This window comes from Dendrobates tinctorius, unplaced genomic scaffold (genome assembly GCF_039654945.1).
Source record: "Dendrobates tinctorius isolate UK_male_01 unplaced genomic scaffold, ASM3965494v1 ptg000126l, whole genome shotgun sequence".
Taxonomy (NCBI): domain Eukaryota; kingdom Metazoa; phylum Chordata; class Amphibia; order Anura; family Dendrobatidae; genus Dendrobates; species Dendrobates tinctorius.
The window spans coordinates 6,318,344-6,340,132 of record NW_027361794.1 but is presented as its reverse complement, the minus strand read 5'-3'; the positions used below and the strand labels follow the sequence as shown (position 1 = coordinate 6,340,132).

Genomic DNA, 21,789 nt, shown 5'->3' with positions numbered 1-21,789 from the left:
AGAGCAAATGTTGTTCCTATCTTAAAAAAGGGCAAAAAAGTGGACAACGGAAGTATAGGCCGGTGGGTCTGACTTCTATACCAGGAAAGAATGAAGTGATTAAACAGAGTCAGCATGGGTTTGTAACTAATAAGTCATGTCAGACTAACTTAATTTCCTTCTATGACAGAATCACTGACAGGGTGGATCAGGGAAATGCTGTAGCATATATTGACTTCAGCAAAGCATTTGACAAAGTATCTCACATAATCCTTATTAAAAACTAAGTATGGAATGGACAAGGCAACTATTAGGTGCATTCATAACTGGCTTAGTGATCGGACACAAAGAGTGGTCGTAAATGGCTGCATATCCAGTTGGAAGAATGTCTCAAGTGGGGTACCACAGGGCTCTGTCCTGGGCCCTGTATTGTTCAACTTCTTTATCAATGATTTAGATGAAGGAATTGAGGGTAAACTGATTAAATTTGCTGATTGCACAAAGCTAGGAGGGATAGCTAATACTAGAGAAGAGATAGAGGATTCAAAAAGATATAAATAAACTGGAGCAGTGGGCAGCAACTAACAATGTTTTTTAACAGGGAAAATGCAAAGTACTACATCTGGGCAATAAAAATGAAAAAAAACATACACAGAATGGGAGTAACAGGGCTAAGCAACATTACATGTGAAAAAGACTTGGGTATACTAATAGATCACAGACTGAACATGAGTCAACAGTGTGATGCAGCAGCAAAAAAGGCAAATACAATTCTAGGATATATTAACAGAAGCATACAGTCTAGATCACGTGAAGTCATTACTACCCTCTACTCCTCTTTGGTCAGATCTCATCTGGAATACTGTGTCCAGTTTTGGGCAGATTTTAAAAAAAGACATCAACTAACTGGAGCAAGTTCAGAGAAAAGCGACCAGAATGGTGACCAGTCTGCAAACCATGTCCTATGAGGAACGGTTTCAGAATTTGGGACTGTTTAGCTTGCAAAAGATAAAAGGAGAGATACAGGGCGCATCCACTGTGTGAAATCCGTATAAAACAATTAAAATTGTGGAACAGTAAGGAAGGTGCTCACCTATTGGGGTTGTGAGGAAGTCACAACACCCATGAATGCTTAAGAAGCAGCAGCAAGTCTGCACGGGGTCCTAGGACAGAATTGCAGAAATGACGTGGAAGTGCAATAAGGACTGCGCTTGCTTCTGGTAGAGTAAAGGGTTCTTTATTCAGCCAACGTGTTTCCTGAGCCTGCTGGCTCACTTCATCAGGGCAGATGAAGTGAGCCAGCAGGCTCAGGAAACGCGTAAAGAACCCTTTACTCTACCAGAAGCAAGCGCAGTCCTTATTGCACTTCCACGTCATTTTAGCTTGCAAAAGAGAAGATTGAGAGGAGACTTAATAGCTGTCTACAAATATCTCAAGGGCTGTCACATTGTAGAAGGATCATTTTTATTCTCATTTGCACAAGGAAAGACTAGAAGCAATGGGATGAAACTGAATGGGAGGAGACACAGATTAGATATTAGAAAAAACATTTTGACAGGGTGATTAATGAGTGGAACAGGCTGCCATAAGAGGTGTTGAGTTGTCCTTCAATACAAGTCTTCAGAGGCTGGACAGACATCTGTATGGGATGATTTAGTGAATCTTGCTTTGAGCAGGGGGTTGGCCCAGAAGGTCCCTTCCAAATCTACCATTCTATGACTCTAGGGTATAATGCTATGAACCCCATTTAGGAAGTTGCCTTTCTGCCTAGGGATCAGCTGTGGCAACCTATGCATTTTGACCTGCCGCTCCCCATTGACTGATAAGGGTAAGTTCCCATTTTAATCCATTCTTATTTTGTAATTATTTGTATATACTGTAATGGTCTCGCTTGTAACATCTTTTTCTTTTTTTTTTTAAATCTGTTTATTTTAACCTCAAACAAACTATACATCATACATACTTGCACATGGTAATAAGCACTGTATAGAATATACACATTTTTACATATGGTTAAATGCAAAGCAAAATGTGCATTCCCGTTCACATACAGGATGATACATAGCCTATTGAATGTATATGAAGAGTAATAGGCCACATATCATAAAATGTTAATATCAGTTAAATCAGATAAGCCTTTATATTATTACACAAATAAAGCCTATATTTCTAAACTACAAACAACTACTGTTTCGCAGCCCGATATCACACAGTGAATTATTTATTATGTGATGCCTCCAGTCTACAGAGTAAGATGAGAGGAATTCCACTTCTCCCAGAGCTTTTCAAATTTCCCCGTGCATCCCCTGTTTCGATACAATGTGCGTTCATATGGGATAATCGAGTTCACCAAATCAATCCAGATTCTAAGGGAGGGACATGAGCCCCCCCATCCACCGCAGCGCCAATACCTTTAATGCCATAAATAGCGTCTCCCGCAGAAAAATCCCAACATAATGACCCCAAGTTTCCTCATCCCATACCCAAAACAAACAGACCAGTGGTTCAAGGGGAACAGGAGCTTGTACCAGGGAAGTTAATAATGACATCACCTCTTTCCAATATTGTGCGATAATAGGACACTGCCAGATCATGTGGATAAAATCTGCATCTACTGAGTGGCATCGTAGACATTCCGATGATTGGAATCGGCTCATCTTAAAGAGTCGCTTCGGAGTTAGATAGGATTGGTTTATAATATATAAGTGTATCATTCTGTTATTAATAGACTGAGACACCCCGATCGGAGACGCCAGAATTTCCTCCCACTCCTCTGGGAGGAGCCTTTCCCACGTCCCTTTAATCGAATTTATGGAAGATTCCACTCCTACTGACAGCATGTATGTATACATAGAGATAAGACCCTGGGGACCCGGTGATTTAAGGATTCCTATCAGAGGCGAAATAACATTGTTTACACCCAAATATCTCATGTGCGACTGAAAGGCCGATCTCAACTGCAAATAGCGGAAGAATTGGGATCTCGGGACATAACCTGCAATTGTTCAAAAGACATCAAGGTTCCATGTTCATGCAAATCACCTATCGAGGAAACCTTAGGTTGAGTCCAAAATTCAGCAGACGGGTGGTCAAATAGTACCGGAAGATAATTATTATTCCACAAGGGCATTTCAGCTATAATGTCTCCAAATCCAATCACCCTCTTAATCTGTCTCCACACTGATCACGCCAAACGGAGCAGGGGCAACAGACGGGGGACACTAATTTTTTCCAATTCCAGAAAGCCCAGTGGGCAATCAGCTCGTGTGGCATGGAGCAGGTGATTTTCAGAGTTAGGGAGATAATTACCAGGCATCCACTTACTCAGAGCTCTAGCCTGTCCAGCCAGATAATATAGAAAAAATACTAATGATAACCATGTAGAAAACACAAGGCACCACTGAATGGTATATACAATAAAAATATTCTTTATTTGAAGTTAATTAAAAACATATATAAACAAGGTGCTGAATGAATGGGGACACACTCGCCATAGACTCACCATAAACCAATGCTGTCTAACCGCAATACAACAAATTTCACAATGTGATAACAATCACAGAGGATCACAATCACGAATAAATAATGAGCCTAAAAAAGAGGCATACATATAAAAAGGACTGTGCATCCACTTCCCACAACTTAAATGCTGGCCTGTGCCAATACTATACTGTGAATGCCTCCCGAAGAAGCTGTGCGAAACGTGCGTTGGGGCAGAGGGACATCCAGGGTTCACCACCGTTCTACTGCTGGTATGTACATTCATACCTCTTTTTAAATCCATTCACAGTATAGTATTGGCACCTTGTTTATATATGTTTTAATTATCTTCAAATAAAGAATATTTTTATTGTATATACCATTCCGTGGTGCCTTATCTTTACTACATGGTCATCATTAGTGTGATTCATTCTGTCTGTGGAATATAGTATCCACATTGTTATGGGAATATGAGATTTATGGGCATTTTTGTTTATTAAATATAGAAAAAAGTCTGGCAACGCTGCCCCACCCCCTTTTTAGGTCTCTGCAGGGTAGACAACCTGAGATTGGGTCTAGTTTTTCCCCATATAAAGGACGCAATTTGAGAGTTCAAATTCGCAAAGAAGGACTTGGGTACCATCACAGCATTGTGTTGAAGAGAATAGCTGAGTTTAGGGAGCAATATCATTTTGATTAAGTTAAGTAACATCTTTTTATATTTTTGTAAACACTGCCTATCTTTTCTGGAGTAAAACTATAAAACTTTACTAGCTTCGTTTTCCTTGCTCTAAACATATTGCCACGTCCTAAAACTACGCTACTGTTGGGTTGGCTCCTGACCCGATATTGATTTTAATATCAGAACTAGGAGCTGGTGGCAGCAAAACGTGTTCTGGGGTACTTGGAGAGTCTCTGGCAGTGACGGACAGAGGTTATTATGTGTGTATTACCTTCCTGAGACTGGGGAAATACATACTGCTTTCCCTGCAGAGTGCCCAATAGCCAGTACACGACCTGACTGACCTGAGGGTAAGGGGTGCGCCAGAGCTGCAAGTTCCAAAACAGGAACTGAAAGTGGGATCGCAAAATAGGATCCCTGACAAACAATGATAAATGTAAGGTTATACACATGGGAAGAATCAACATCACCATTACACGCTGAACGGGAAACCACTGGGCAAATCTGACATGGAGAAGGCCCTGGGGATCCTAGTTAATGATAAACTTATAATAATAAATAAACCTGATAGAAACTTGCGCTAATTATGTGTCATGGTTAAATAAAGATATCTTACGAAGAAATCTATTACCTTTACTGAAGCTAAAAACTGGCGAGGCAGGGAAAAAGGTCTTCAGAATGCAGGGTGGATTTCCAGGTCCTTTCCCAATGATACTCCCCGACACAGGTATATACAAAGTAACTGGAGCTAAAGGGTGCTACCTCCTAGCATGCCGCCGTCCCGGCCGGTGACTGGCGCGCAGCTGGAGGTGTATATCGGCAGGCTGTAAGAGTACCAGCCGCCGCTTGCAAAAGCAGGCCTGCAAGGTCCGAAAAAGCTGAAGGACCTTGCGTGACGTCACAGTCACGTGATAGATCACGTGACAGGCAAGAAGGCCCTATGGGGCGCTGATGGGGCCAGAAAGCAATGGCAAATCCTACGCGTTGCGGAATTCACTGATTCCTTCTGGTGGTACTCTTACAGCCTGCCGATATACACCTCCAGCTGCGCGCCAGTCACCGGCCGGGACGGCGGCATGCTAGGAGGTAGCACCCTTTAGCTCCAGTTACTTTGTATATACCTGTGTCGGGGAGTATCATTGGGAAAGGACCTGGAAATCCACCCTGCATTCTGAAGACCTTTTTCCCTGCCTCGCCAGTTTTTAGCTTCAGTAAAGGTAATAGATTTCTTCGTAAAATATCTTTATTTAACCAAGACACATAATTAGCGCAAGTTTCTATCAGGTTTATTTATTATTATTATTTTATGGAGACAACTTGAGTGGTGTGTTGTCTTATTACTTGCTGCTTTGTGTTCTGTGGGTGTACGCTTTAGCGCCATTGGTATATACATATATTTAATGATAAACTTACCTGGAGCAGCCAGTGCCAGGCAGCGGCTGCCAAGGTAAACAGGATCATGGGGTGCATTAAAAGAGGTCTGGGTACACATGATGAGAGCATTATACTGCCTCTGTACAAATCTCTGGTTAGACCGCACATGGAGTACTGTGTATAGTTCTGGATGCCGGTGCTCAGGAAGGATATAATGAAACTACAGCGAGTACAAAAGGAGGGCAACAAAATTAATCAAGGGGATGGGGGAACTACAATACAAGAGAGATTAGAAAAATTAGGATTATTTAGTCTAGAAAAAAGACAACTGAGGGGAGATCTAATAACCATGTATAAGTATATAAGGGGACAATACAAATATCTCTCCAAGGATCTGTTTATACCAAGGAAGGTGATGGTCACAAGGGGGTATTCTCTGCGACTGGAGGAGAAATGTTTTTTCCACCAACATAGAAGAGGATTCTTTACTGTTATGGTTGTGAGAATCTGGAATTCCCTGCCTGAGGAGGTGGTGATGGCAAACTCAGTCGAGGTGTTCAAGAGAGGCATGGATGTCTTCCTGGAGCGTAACAATATTGTATCTTACAGTTATTAGGTTCTTTAGAAGGACGTATTTCTGACGGAATATAGGCTGAACTGGATGGACAAATGTCTTTTTTCGGCCTTGCTAACTATGTTACTATATGTTACATGAACACCCGATTTCTTACATTATGGCTGGTGCTAACAATGAAAGCAACTGCTACCAGCCACCTTTCGTGTCTCCCCTATTTCCTCAGATTGTACACTCCCTGACAGAAGTTATGTCGTTTATCCATGTTATGTAAATAAAAGCTTATAACCTGACATTAAATTCGTCCATTGGTTGTATGAATTATTCTTTTGAAAGCTGAAACCCTCCGAAATGTGGTTTAGGTTAAGAAAATAAATTGGCATCAATGCAGAAATATTGATCATTTATTGGACACAGAATGGTCAGATTTTGGCAAGAGAAAAGTTTTGTCGGCCCCAGAAAGTAATGTGATATTCAATCAAATAATTAACTTAAAATACAAATATATATATTGCATAACATTAGTGAATGAAGTTGTGGTGCTATTAGAGTCATATTTAATATTTTGTGTGACTTCCATGAGCTTGAAGGACTGCATCCATGCGATTCAACAATAATTCATACAAGGCGCCAGACTCCTTCGACTGGTGGTGCCGGCGATAGGAGGGCTATGTCCTCATGTGGTCCCGCTCCTTTGAAGCATGCCTCTGTCGTTGGGCATCGCCATGCTTCTCCTGTGAGTGATGGTGGTGACAGAGAAGGGGTCCCTGCACAGGCGTCTGGTGGGCGCAAGCTTCGCTCTTCTGTCAGAGGTGAAGGTGTTGGTGCATAGCCATCCGGCCTGGTTCTGGGGGCGGTCCAGATTAGGTTATCAGGCTGTGAGCCTATGAGGGATAGCCATATCCTTCAAATACTTTGGAGCCTGTCCTGCAGGCCGCCAGATATAGTCTTGGTTTCCCCTGTGTGCTAGTGTAACCCCTTCCCGACCTTTGACACCACATAGGCGTCATGAAAAGTCGTGCCAAAATGACCCATGACACCAATAATAATAATAATAAATTTTATTTTTATAGCGCCGACATATTCCGCAGCACTTTACATTTCAGAGGGGATTTGTACAGACAATAGACATTACAGCATAACAATAATCACATACAGTAGATTATAACACATACCAAGAGGAAAGAGGGCCCTGCTCGCAAGCTTACAGTCTATGAGGAAAGAGGGAGACACGAAAGGTGGGTGGTAACAGTTACCCTGATTGTATGGACCAGTCATAATGTTAAGTGTGTAACAGTACAGACACAGAGGGCTAATGGAGGCATAAAGCATGTGGGAACATGATGCGGGGAACCTGGTTATGGTAAAACTTTTGGCTCTGCCACACAGGGATAGATTAGGTTAATGTGTTGGGGTGGTAGGCCAGTCTGAATAAATGCGTTTTCAGGACACGCTTAAAATTGTGGGGATTGGGGACTAATCGTATTGACCTGGGAAGTGCATTCCAAAGAATTGGTGCGGCACGTGTAAAGTCTTGGAGACGGGAGTGGGAGGTTCTGACTATTGAGGATGCTAATCTCAGGTCATCAGCAGAACGGAGGGCGCGGGTAGGGTGGTATACTGAAACAAGGGAGGAGATGTAGGGTGGTGCTGAGCCATGGAGGGCTTTGTGAGTGAGGGTAATAAGTTTATACTGAATTCTGGAGTGGATGGGTAGCCAGTGTAATGACTGGCACAAGGTAGAGGCATCAGTGTAACGATTGGTGAGGAATATGATCCTGGCTGCAGCATTCAAGACAGATTGGAGGGGGGAGAGTTTGGTAAGAGGGAGACCGATTAGAAGAGAGTTACAATAGTCGAGACGAGAATGAATAAGAGAAACAGTAAGAGTTTTTGCAGAGTCAAAGGTAAGAAAAGGTCGAATTCTAGAAATGTTTTTGAGGTGCAGATGACAAGAGCGAGCCAGTGATCGAATGTGGGGGGCAAAGGAAAGCTCGGAATCAAGTATGACCCCAAGACAGCGGGCCTGTTGCTGGGGAGTAATAGTGGAACCACACACAGAAATGGCAATGTCGGGTATAGGTACATTAGTAGAGGGAGGAAACACCAGGAGTTCAGTCTTTGACAGGTTCAGTTTCAGATATAGTGAGGACATGATATTAGACACAGCGTTTAGACAATCGCCGGTGTTTTCTAGAAAGGCTGGCGTGATGTCAGGAGAAGAAGCGTATAATTGGGTGTCATCAGCATAGAGATGGTACTGGAAACCAAATCTACTGATTGTTTGACCAATAGGGGCAGTGTACAAGGAGAAGAGGAGGGGACCTAGAACCGATCCTTGGGGGACCCCAACAGTAAGGGGAAGATGAGAGGAGGAGGAACCGGCAAAAGATACAGTAAAGGAGCGGTCGGAGAGATAGGAGGAGAACCAGGAGAGTGACGAGAGTGACCAATGTGGCGTCACGAATTGATTGCCCCCCCTGCGGGTTCGGTGCCCGGGGTCACTGAAAGGTCACCCGACCTGCACACAGAGGAAACCTTAGAGTTAACCACAGGGGGCGTGGCTTAGCCCCCACGTGCCTACGATCACTCTGATTGGCTGTTAAAAGTGAAACTGCCAATCAGAGCGATTGTAATATTTCATCAATGAAATATTACAAATCCAGCCTTGGCCAATGCTGAAATAGCATCGGGCATGGCTGGAGACACTGAACCGACCCCCCTCAACTGACTGACAGTGCTGACCGGCCGCCGCCACCATCTGACGGCGCCGATCTACAGCCGCTGTCAAAATCTGCTCCCCCCGCCTTCCCTCCAGTCCCCCCGCTCTCCGATCACCCCATCTCACGCTGCACGGTGGCTCCGAAGTCCCTCTGGCCGTCTCGGTTTGCCGCCGTCCCGGATCATGGGTGCCGTCATCTTGGAAAATGGCGAGCGCATGCGCAGCGCGCCCGCCGGTAATCTGCAACGCTGCAGATTCATTCATTTATTTTGATCACTTCTGCAGTGATCAAAATAAAAAAAAGTAAAATCACCACCCCCTTATCACCCCCATAGGTAGGGACATGTAATAAAATAAAGAAAATATTTTTATTTTTAATTAGGGTTAGGGCTAGGGTTAGAATTAGGGTTAGGGTTGGAATTAGGGTTAGAAATACGGTTGGAATTATGGTTAGGGCTGGAATTAGGGTTGGGATTAGGGTTAGGGGTGGGTTGGGATTACGGTTAGGCTTGTGGTTAGGGATAGAGTTGGGATTAGGGTTAGGGGTGTGTTGGGGTTAGGGTTGTGGTTAGGGTTATGATTAGGGTTGGGATTAGTGTTAGGGGTGTGTTGGGGTTAGGGTTGGAGATAGAATTGAGGGGTTTCCACTGTTTAGGCACATCACGGGGTCTCCAAACGCGACATGGCACCACCATTTATTTCAGCCAATTTTGCATTCAAAAAGTTAAACAGTGCTCCCTCCAATTCGTGCCCCGACGTGAGCCCAAACAGTGTTTTACCCCCACATATGGGGTATCAGCGTACTCAGGAAAAATTGCACAACAACTTTTGGGGTGTAATTTCTCCTGGTACGCTTGGGAAAATAAAAAATAGTGGGCTAAAAATCATTTCTTGAGGAAAATTTTTTTTTTAATTTTCATGGCTCTGCTTTAAAAACTTCTGTGAAGCACTTGGGGGTTCAAAGTGCTCACCACACATCTAGATTAGTTCCTTGGGTGGTCAAGTTTCCAAAATGGGGTCACTTGTGGGGTGTTTCCACTGTTTAGGTACATCAGGGGCTCTGCAAACGTAACATGACACCCGCAGACCATTCCATCAAGTCATTTCAGAACGTCAGTACTTCCCTTCCGAGCCCCAACGTGGTCCCCCCCCCACATATGGGGTACCAGCGTACTCAGGACAAACTGGACAACTTTTGGGGTCCTAATTTATCCTGTTACCCTTGTGAAAATAAAAAAATAGTGGGATAAAAAGAATTTTTTGCGGGAATTTTTTTTTTTTATTTTCACGGTTTCGCTTTTATAAACTTCTGTGAAGCACTTGGGGGTTCAAAGTGCTCACTATGCATCTAGATAAGTTCCTTAGGCTGGTTTCACACTTGCGTTTTTTTTCGCGGGATTTTAGCGCTAAAAAACGCATGCTTTTTTTCCTATACTTTGCATGGGATGCGCTTATGTGCGCATACACATGCGTTTGTATGCGTTTTTCCGCGCATGCGTTTTTTTGCGGTATGCGCTCGGGCGCACAAAATGCATCCTGTTGCATTTTTTGGGCGTCCGACTTGCCTCAAAAAAACGCATGCGCGCGCAATGCGTTTTTTTTCAGCAAGACACCCATTATAAGTCTATGGGTGCGCATATGTGCACATTGGCATGCATATGTATGCGTTTTTTTGCACATGCGTTTTTTTTTTTACCATTAGTTGGACAATGGAATTTAGGGGTTTGGGTTAGAGTTAGGGTTAGTTAAGGGGGTTTAGGGCTAGGGTTAGCTAGGGTTTAGGGTTAGGGTTAGTATGGTTTGGTTAACGGTTAGGGTCAGGGTTAGGGTTAGTATGGTTTGGTTAAGGGTCAGGGTTAGGGTCAGGGTCAGGGATAAGGTTAGGGTCAGGGTTAGGGTCAGGGTTAGGGTCAGAGTTAGTAAAGTCATGGTTTGGGTTAGTGTGAGGGGCCACCTAATGTTGGAAAAAAACGCAAACGCGGTAAAAACGCACTAAAAACGCATACAAACACATAAAAACGCTGCGTTTTTCATGCATGCTCATAAAAATGCTTGAAAAAAACGCAGCATTTGTATGCGTTTGTATGCGTTTTTTCAATGCTTTTTTTGAGGGAAAAACACGCTGCAAAAAAAAGCAAGTGTGAAATTAGCCTTAGGGGGTCTAGTTTCCAAAATGGGGTCATTTGTAGGGGAGCTCCAAAGTTTAGGCACACAGGGGCTCTCCAAAAACGACATGGTGTCCGCTAACGATTGGAGCTAATTTTCCATTCAAAAAGTCAAATGACGCTCCTTCCCTTCTGAGCCCTGCCGTGCACCCAAACAGTGGTTTATGACCACATATGTGGTATCGGTGTACTCAGGTGAAATTTCCCAACAAAATTTGGGATCCATTTTATTCTATTACTCATGTGAAAATGAAAAATTTGATGCTAAATGAAAATTTATGTTGGAAAAATTAAAATGTCCATTTTTTCCCTCCCCGTTGCTTTAGTTCCTGTGAAACATCTGAAGGGTTAATAATCTACTTGAATGTAGTTTTGAGTAGCTTGAGGGGTGCAGTTTTTAGAATGATGTCACTTTTGGGTATTTTCTGCCATACAGACCCCTCAAAGTGACTTCAAATGTGAGGTGGTCCCTAAAAAAAAATGGTTTTGTAAATTTTATTGTAAAAATGAGAAATCGCTGGTGAACTTTTAACCGTTACAACTTCCTAACAAAAAAAATGTTTCCAAAATTGTGCTGATGTAAAGAAGACATGTGGGAAATGTTATTTATTAACTGTTTTGTGTCAGATAACTCTGGTTTAACAGAATAAAAATTCAAAATTTGAAAATTGCGACATTTTCTAAATTTTCACCAAATTTCCATTTTTTTCACAAATAAACGCAAAAATTATCGACCTAAATTTACCACTAACATGAAGCCCATTATGTCACGAAAAAACGTTCTCGGAATCTCTAGGATACGTTGAAGCGCTCCTGAGTTATTACCACATAAAGGGACACTGGTCAGAATTGCAAAAAATGGCCAGGTCATTAAGGTCAAAATAGGCTGGGTCATGAGGGGTTAAATTGCTATTTTGACTCTGACCTTAGCCTGGATTTCTGACCCTTCTACAGCCTGCCGATTTTGTACCTCTGCTGCCTGCCCGGTTTTCACTTGGACTCCTGACTACGCTTTCAGTCCCGTTTATTAATCCCTTCCTGGCGACCGTCCTGCTCCGGTCCGCTGCTCTCATAGGCAGCTACCCCTTGGGCTCCGCTGTAATTCCAGATCCTTGTATAGGGGTAAAGGGTTTCGGGGTTTCACGGGGTGCTGTCTTACTTGCAGCTCAGACTCGCACCAGACGGACATCACACATGCTCAATGATGTTCATGTCTGGTGACTGGGCTGGCCAGTCCTTGAGCACCTTGATCTTTTTTGCCTGGAGGAACTTTGTTGTAGAGATGGATGTATGAGCTGGAGCACCATCCTGCTGCAGAATTTCACCCCTTTTATGATTTGGAATATAAGAGGTAGCTAATACTTCTTGATATTTTAGGCGATTGATATGGCCTTCCACCTTGCAATGTTTTGCACACCCCCATTCTGAATGTAACCCCAGTCCATGATCTTTCCACCACAAAATGTAACTGTTTTCTGGGTGTATTTTGGATCTATACGGGCTCCAGTAGGTCTCCTGCAGTATTTGCGGTGGCTGTAGTGTAATTCTACTGAAGATTCATCAGAGAAATCCACATTCTGCCACTTTTCCAGCATCCATCTGTTTAGCAGGCTGTGGGACTTTGCAAATGCCACACGTTTTTTTATTTGCCTTTTGTTTAGGGCTGGCTTCTGGGCACTTATTCGACCATGGAGGCCATTACAAGACAGAATCCTACAAACTGTTCTAGTTGACACAGGCACTTGAGGTGACCAGGCCTGTTGGAGCTCTACTGCAGTGGAAGAGGGGCTTGCTTTGGATTTTGTAACCAACAAACTTTCCTCCTGAGCAGTTGTCTTGCAGGGTCTGCCGGACCTGGGCTTGTCAAACACATCTCCAGTCTCTTCACATTTTTTTTAATTCTTTGTACTTGACGCTGAGACACATTAAAATTGCTAGCCACCTCTGCAGTGGATAATCCAGGCTTTGGTCTCAGGGTGGATTTTTGGCGTGTTGTCAGAGCTCAAGATGCAGCTCAAGTGAAGGTCTGGGGTGCGGGGTTTCTTTTTATACACACACCCTAATTACAGATCATTTACTGAGCACAGGAGAGGATGTAAACTAGGGTTGGGTGCATTATATGACCAAGCGACAAAACTTTTGTCTTGCCAAAATCTGACCATTCTGTGTCCATTAAATGATCAATATTTCTGCATTGATGCCAATTTATTTTCTTAACCTAAACTACATTTCGGAGGGTTTCAGCTTTCAAAAGAATAATTTATACAACCAATGGATGAATTTAATGTCAGGTTATAAGCTTTTATTTACATAACATGGATAAGCGACATAACTTCTGTCAGGGAGTGTAAGCTTGTGAGCAGGGCTCGCACTCCTCTTGGTATCTGTTGATCTATGTGTTTATTGTTATGCCGTAATGTCTATTGTCTGTACAAGTCCCCTCTAAAAAGTAAAGTGCTGCGGAATATGTTGGCGCTAAAGAAATAAAATTATTATTATCCCTGCTTCAGCCAATTGGAAAGCACCACGCCCTACTAAAACTTGAAGCATATTGCCGGAAGCTGCCAGAAACAGCCTTGTTCTCCTCTGGTTCAGCCATCTGTGCTCAGCTCCCGGCTTGTGTATTTGTTTCCTGTTGACTACTCTTGCATCTTCTGATTTTGTATTTTCTCTGCCATCCTAGTTTGTCACCCGGCTATCTGACCATTCTTCTTGCCGTGTCACACCACAGAACATCCAAGTAAATTTAGAGCTCGGGCAATATTTTTCATTAAATGAGTTTCTTTAAAAAGTATTAGATATTCAAGACGACTCTTTATAATATTGCAGAGATGCGGTGTCTTCAAATTTAGATCTTGGGCATTTGGAAGAGGCAAAGGAGACCTCTTTTTTTAAAGGCTACCATGAAGTTACAGGCTCACATAAGTGAGGCAGGCCAAGTCCAGCACAACTCATACAATATGAAAAACCGTAAACAAATAGACATAGAACAAAAAAAAATGTTACATCCTCAACAACAATGTAGTATGAGGGGCAAGCTCCAATACTAAACAGGACTTTCACTCATTTATGGTGGACCATTGGAGCTACTATGGGTCCTGACGAGAAGAGTAGGGAAAGTAGTAGTACTCCACATTTCAGGAGAGATTGTGCAGTAATCATGTTTTCAATTCTAAGGAATTCAAACACTGGTCAACACAAAAAAAATCATCAGCAAAGGTCGTATGTCTGTTTTATGGAGTTTGATGTTCTGATTCCAAAAATATGTTCAGTTTTGCTCTATCACATAAAGTTTCTGAGACAGAAGTATTTTTGTTTTCAATGTATGTGGTTTTTCCTATGTTATTCCCATTTCTTTGCTTGTCTTACTTAATTGTGAATTTTCTTACAGGGTCAACATCAGTAATGGTTTCAGATATTTAGTGGGGAAAATATCTACATATAGTCGGTCGGCTCATCGCATTTTTTCTTAGTTTGTCACCACCATTGAACTGAACTTGCTCTACTGTTTGATTTAAAGGAGGAAAATGCCCCAACAGTGTATCAGTCATCCAAACAAATTCTGCTGTGTGTGTGGTTCTTTTATACCAAAAGGCCAAGTACGTTCAATCACTCATGATATTAAAAAGATGTACCAGATGTACTTTAAGTGTCCACTTTGTCAAGACAAAAGTTGGGCCCCTCATGTAATATGCTCACGTTGTTCAAATGGTCTTCGTGACGGGTGGAATGAGGAAAGTGGCTATGCCATTCTCTGTTCTCATGATTTGGAGAGAACCCAAAAATCATAGTGATGACTGCTACTTTCGTTTTGTGAAACTGAAGGGCTTTTCTACAAAGAACAAACATAAGATTTATTACCCTGAACTTGAATCTGCGATTAGGCCAGTTTCATATGATGGTACCTTGCCAGTTCCTGTACCATCGTTGTCTGGATTGGATGAATATGAAGTAGAATAAGAAAGACTATGGAGCTGAATCTACTGGCGAAGACAAGGAGACCTCAAGTCAAGATGAGTATGTCTCTGATGGAGCAGCCGAGCAGCCAGAACGTTTTACTCAACATGAATTAAATGATCTCATCAGAGACCTTCCATTGTCAAAAGATAAAGCTGAACTTCTTGCATCTAGGTTGAAACAGAAGAATCTTCTTCACGATGATGACAAAGTGTGTTATTACCGAAATAAGTAACACGTTAACACAATTTTTCACAGTTGATGGACCAATGGTGTACTGCAACAATGTGAATGGCCTCTTTGAAGAACTGAATCAAGAGTATTTTGCTGCAGATTGGCGACTTCCCAGAGAAGTTTGAAAGCAGTGTTGCATCACAATGGAAATATGAAACCATCAATCCCTATTGCTCACTCATGTCATCTAAAGGAAAGTTATGAAAATCTGTCAGTTGTTTTGGATGCTATACAATATAAGCATCACTAATGGAATATCTGTGGAGATTTGAAAGTGATTGGTCTGCTAATGGGAATGCCAGGAGGTTTCACAGAATATTGTTGCTTCTTGTGTTTATGGGACAGTAGAAACACAGTAGAGCATTATGTTCGTCGTGATTGGGGACAGAGAAACATCTATGGTCCAGGTAGAGACAATGTTCAGCATTATCCTTTAGTTGCTCCAACAAAAATCTTTCTTCCTCCACTACAGATAAAGTTGGGACTGGTTAAAAACTTTGTGATCGCCATGGCAAAGACAAATTCATAAGGGTTCCAGGACATTTCACAGAAATTCTCCAGCATTTCACCAGCAAAACTGAAGGAAGGGGAATTTGCTGGTCCTCTGATCAGAGAGCGTATGAGAGATGATGTGTCTGAAGGAACTCTAAATGATAAGGAATTGAGATCTTGGAAAAGCTTCAAGTGGATCTGTGAAAACTTCTTAGGAAAACAAAAATCTCCACAATATGTTGAAGGTGTTGAGGAACTGCTAAATGCATACCAGTGTCTTGGATGTCACATGTCTCTGAAAATGCACTTTTTTACATTCACATTTAGATTTCTTCCCTCAAAATCTTGGGGATGTAAGCGATGAACAAGGCGAGTGGTTTCACCAGGACATTAAAGTAATGGAGCACCGCTACCAGGGTTTCTGGAATGACTCAATGATGGCAGATTACTGTTGGTCGTTATATAGGGACAACCCTGAAAATCATATCGACAACAGTCTAATGTCAAGCACTTTTAATTTCTGCTCATATTTTGGTTTCTATTTTGCCTGTGAAATTATTTTGGTTCAATAAAAGCTGTTTTGTAAGGTGAAGCATTTTTTCCTGATATGTAGATTTCTGACTTCTTAATGTTGCCAGTATATTTCCTATACCTTATAATAATGATGCTGCTCCATGGAAACTATACGCGCTACAGAAAAACTATATACATTTATGAAATCAGGACAAAAATATGATTAAGAAAAGTACAAAGTCACCTGCGATGATTACAAAAATTATTTTTTTGTTGACCTGTGATTTATGACGTGGAGTCAATAATCCATGAAATCAGGGCTCGAGTCATTCCAACACATCTCCTGCAGGTGTGAATAAATGTATATTACAGATATCAGCCACGCACAGCTTAGAGATATATCATGCAATGCAAAAGAATGCAGTCTTCACCTGATGAAGATGGCGTTCTGATGTTGAAACGCGTTGTGGAATAAAGGAATATTCATCACTGTCCTTGGTGCTCCTCTGACCGCGTTCTTTTGCATTGCATTCATCATCTCTCACGGAGGGTCTGCGGCTGGTGCCTCCTTGGATTTGACACCCTTCTAATCCAAAACCTGTGTGGTCACTGTCAGCGCTCCCTAGAGACCGCTTCTCTTATTCTTTTAACTAGAGATATTATACAAAGAACAAAAGAGAAAAGCAATATATCTACATATGGGAACTCCACAAAATGTACAAAAGGTAAATTTTATTCATACATCAATACCTGACACATACACAAAACAGCAAAAAGCATTAAAAACAGATTAAAAGATGCAAAAAATTGCAATCATAGAATCATAGAATCATAGAATCGTAGAGTTGGAAGGGACCTCCTGGGCCATCTGGTCCAACCCCCTGCTCAAAGCAGGATTCGCTAAATCATCCCAGTCAGATGTCTGTCCAGCCTCTGTTTGAAGACTTCCATTGAAGGAGAACTCACCACTTCTCGTGGCAGCCTGTTCCACTCATTGATCACTCTAACTGTCAAAAAGTTTTTTCTAATATCTAATCTGTGTCTCCTCCCATTCAGTTTCATCCCATTGCTTCTAGTCTTTCCTTGTGCAAATGAGAATAAAGTTGATCCTTCTACAATGTGACAGCCCTTTAGATATTTGTAGACAGCAATTAAGTCTCCTCTCAGTCTTCTCTTTTGCAAACTAAACATTCCCAAATCCTGCAACCTTTCCTCATAAGACAGGGTTTGCAGACCGGTCACCATTCTGGTCGCTCTTTTCTGAACTTGCTCCAGTTTGTTGATGTCTTTTTTAAAATGTGGTGCCCAAAACTGGACACAATATTCCAGATGAGGTCTGACCAAAGAGGAGTAGAGGGAAATAATGACTTCACGTGATCTAGACTGTATGCTTCTGTTAATACATCCTAGAACTGCATTTGCCTTTTTTGCTGCTGCATCACACTGTTGACTCATATTCAGTCTGTGATCTATTAGTATACCCAAGTCTTTTTCACATGTGCTGTCACTTAGCCCTATTCCTCCCATTCTATATATGCTTTTTTCATTTTTATTGCCCAGATGTAGTACTTTGCATTTCTCCCTGTTAAAAACCATTCTGTTAGTTACTGCCCACTTCTCCAGTTTATTTAAATCTTTTTGAATCCTCTCTCTCTCTTCTCTAGTATTAGCTATCCCTCCTAGCTTTGTGTCATCAGCAAATTTAATCAGTTTACCCTCAATTCCTTCATCTAAATCGTTGATAAAGATGTTGAACAATACAGGGCCCAGGACAGAGCCCTGTGGTACCCCACTTGAGACATTCTTCCAACTGGATGTGCAGCCATTTATGACCACTCTTTGGGTCCGATCACTAATCATCTCAAATCATGAAATAATATGATGATACTCCCACAGCAGAAAAACCCCTCATAGCAATAGTGACATTGGGTAAATATCAAACAAGCCACCTCAACATATTGAATATAAAAAAACAATATACCGTATATACTCGGGTATAAGCCGACCCCCTAATTTTGCCACAAAAAAACTGGGAAAACTTATTGACTCAAGTATAAGCCTAGGGTGGGAAATGCTCCATAGATTATTCCCCCATATGGTGTCCCCAGAAGAAGCTCCATAGATTGTTCCCCCATATGCTGCCCCCATTAGAAGCTCCATAGATTATTCCCCCATATGCTGCCCCCATTAGAAGCTCCATATTGTTCCCCCATATACTGCCCCCATAAGCAGCTCCATAGATTATTCCCCCATATACTGCCCCCATTAGAAGCTCCATAGATTATTCCCCCATATGCTGCCCCCATTAGAAGCTCCATATTGTTCCCCCATATACTGCCCCCATAAGCAGCTCCATAGATTATTCCCCCATACACTGCCCCCATAAGAAGCTCCATAGATTATTCCCCCATATACTGCCCCCATTAGAAGCTCCATATTGTTCCCCCATATACTGCCCCCATAAGCAGCTCCATAGATTATTCCCCCACATACTGCCCCCATAAGAAGCTCCATAGATTATTCCCCCATATACTGCCCCATAAGAAGCTCCATATTGTTCCCCCATATGCTGCCCCCATAAGCAGCTCCATAGATTATTCCCCCACATACTGCCCCCATTAGAAGCTCCATATTGTTCCCCCATATGCTGCCCCCATAAGCAGCTCCATAGATTATTCCCCCACATACTGCCCCCATTAGAAGCTCCATATTGTTCCCCCATATACTGCCCCCATAAGAAGCTCCATATTGTTCCCCTATATACTGCCCCCATAAGCAGCTCCATAGATTATTCCCCCATATACTGCCCCCATAAGAAGCTCCACAGAATGTTCCCCCATATACTGCCCCCATTAGAAGCTCCTAAAGATTATTCCCCCATGTGCTGCCGCTGCTGCAGCATGTAAAAATAAAAAAAAAAGACATACTCACCTCTCCGTCGCTGGGTGTCAGATACTCACCTGTCCTGCGTCCATGGCTGCTCACCGCTATCTGCCACGTCATCAGTCAGTGACGTTCAGACTGCAGGGGGCGCGGCGCGCACTAATCACGTCACCGCGCCCTCTGCTGTCTCAAGTCACTGACTGATGACAGACAGCAGCAAGCAGCCATGGACGCAGGACAGGTGAGTATTGCTATACTTACCCGTCCTGACGCTGTCACTTGAGCCCCAAGCTTCTCAGCGCTCTCACTTCCTGCGTTCAGCGGTCATGTGATACCGCTCATTAAAACTCATGAATATGCGCATATTCTTGAGTTTTAATGAGCGGTACCACGTGACCGCTGAAGGCAGGAACAGAGAGTGCGGAGAAGCTGGGGGCTCAAGACACAGCGTCAGGACGGGTAAGTATGACCTGACACCCCCGCCCCCTCTCCCCCTCAAACCCCCGGTGTATATGACTCGAATATAAGCCGAGAGGGGGACTTTCAGCCCCAAAAAACGGGCTGAAAATCTCGGCTTATATTCGAGTATATACGGTATGTAAAATAGTGTAGTCATACATAGACCAAAAGGTCTGCGTATGTGGAGGTGTAAAAAGCCGCTATTCACAGCACCATATGAGCCAAAAAAGAATTAACAGGGCAAAAAAAAAGCCCACACAATTGTTCAATACCTGACCATAAAAAGGAAAGCTTATAGACCCTGTAGATGCATAGGGACCAGACGATATTCAGCATAAAGATATATAATGCCAGAAAATGCTGGAAGCAGCTGGTGGGGTAAGGGAGTGGGGGGAGCAAGGCCCCAAAATAATTTGGTCTGTATCCCAGTACCAATTTTCAAAATTTTTAGGTCCAGGAAATCCACTGATTCGTCTGAGAAGGAGGCTGTTACTCATTGATTCAGAAAATAAGATACTGCTTGAATTCCAAGTGTATGCCCAATGCAGGTGTATAAGGATTCCACGTCCATAGTCACAACGATAGTGTCCTGTGATATTGATATATCCTGAAGTTGGCGAATCAAGTGAGAAGTATCTTGGAGGAAGGAATCTGGTGGCTCGTAGACAGATTTATGGGGAGGCCAGGGTGAAGGTGTTTTTGGCAGCTGTGAAGCAGCTGTTACACAGGACAGCTCTTTTCAAAGTCTTTCCTCTGAACTCATTAACCTTCATAAAACCTTGACCAAGACTTGGTGGAATATCAAGAGCTTGGAGGAATATAATAAACTTGGTATTGTCCCTAGGGGGCTTCGGATTAAACTTTTTCCCGCATGGGAGGCTGACTCAGATTTTAAGTCTATTTGGGAATCTGGTCTTTTGAAATGTTCCTCCATTATGATTGGTCTATTGATTGATCATGACCGCAAATTTTTAATCAAATTGAAAGGAGACATTAAGGACAAAGAGTCTCAATTGAACTCGTTTGATGATGCTACTCTTGTAAAACCCTTTCAATTGCACTTAAAAGAAATTGACAATTTTGAAAAAGAGATTATTCAAAAAAAGAAGAGAAAAGTTCTCCGCGATAAGGGAGACTTTGACAACAAACAAGTATTTAAGTGGACTCCTCACGGCAATAGGAAATGTAATAAATTTAACAAATATTATAACGATAAAAACCAGAGGACCCAGGCACAGAACACAGGGTCGTGCACTGGAGATTCATCTTTGAGCGATTTTTTTTTTATCGTAGGCGCAAGCGATCAAGAAAGCGTACCAGGAGGGGCCGGCGAAAGCACCTCCAACCCCAGCAAGAAGGGTTGTCAGTACAAGGATTGGTCACCAACATACCACCAGATTCCTTCGTCCAAGATACTTCTCACTTGATTCGCCAACTTCAGAATATATCAATACCACAGGACACTATCCTTGTGACTATGGACGCGGAATCCTTATACACCTGCATTGGGCATACACTTGGAATTCAAGCAGTATCTTATTTTCTGAATCAACCAGTAACAGCCTCTTTCTCAGACGAATCAGTGGATTTCCTGGACCTAAAAATTTTGAAAATTGGTACTGGGATACAGACCAAATTATTTTGGGGCCTTGCTCCCCCCACTCCCTTACCCCACCAGCTGCTTCCAGCATTTTCTGGCATTATATATCTTTATGCTGAATATCGTCTGGTCCCTGTGCATCTACAGGGTCTATAAGCTTTCCTTTTTTTGGGTCAGGTATTGAACAATTGTGTGGGCTTTTTTTTTGCCCTGTTAATTCTTTTTTGGCTCATATGGTGCTGTGAATAGCGGCTTTTTACACCTCACATACACAGACCTTTTGGTCTGTGTATGACTACACTATTTTACATACATTGTTTGTGATATTCAATATGTTGAGGTGGCTTGTTTGATATTTACCCAATGTCACTATTGCCATGAGGGGTTTTTCTGCTGTGTATCATCATATCATTATTTCATGATTTGAGATGATTGCAATTTTTTGCATCTTTTAATCTGTTTTTAATGTTTTTTGCTGTTTTGTGTATGTGTAAGGGATTGATGTATGAATAAAATTTACCTTTTGTACATTTTGTGGAGTTCCCATATGTAGATATATTGCTTTTCTCTTTTGTTCTTTGTATAATGTATTTTTGAATATATCTTTGGTGAACCCACTTTTGACTAATCCATATATTATTGCATTAACTAGAGATATATCATGGCACAGGTGTA

The 21,789-nt window shown here is 42.3% G+C and overlaps 2 protein-coding genes across 5 annotated transcripts in view; both read right to left on the bottom strand.

Moving 5' to 3' along the window:
- Nucleotides 1–21,789, bottom strand: part of LOC141047227 (uncharacterized) — a 480,556-nt gene that overhangs the window by 13,214 nt on the left and 445,553 nt on the right. The gene's annotated exons all lie outside the window — the stretch shown is intronic.
- Nucleotides 1–21,789, bottom strand: part of LOC141047230 (uncharacterized) — a 218,053-nt gene that overhangs the window by 176,241 nt on the left and 20,023 nt on the right. The gene's annotated exons all lie outside the window — the stretch shown is intronic.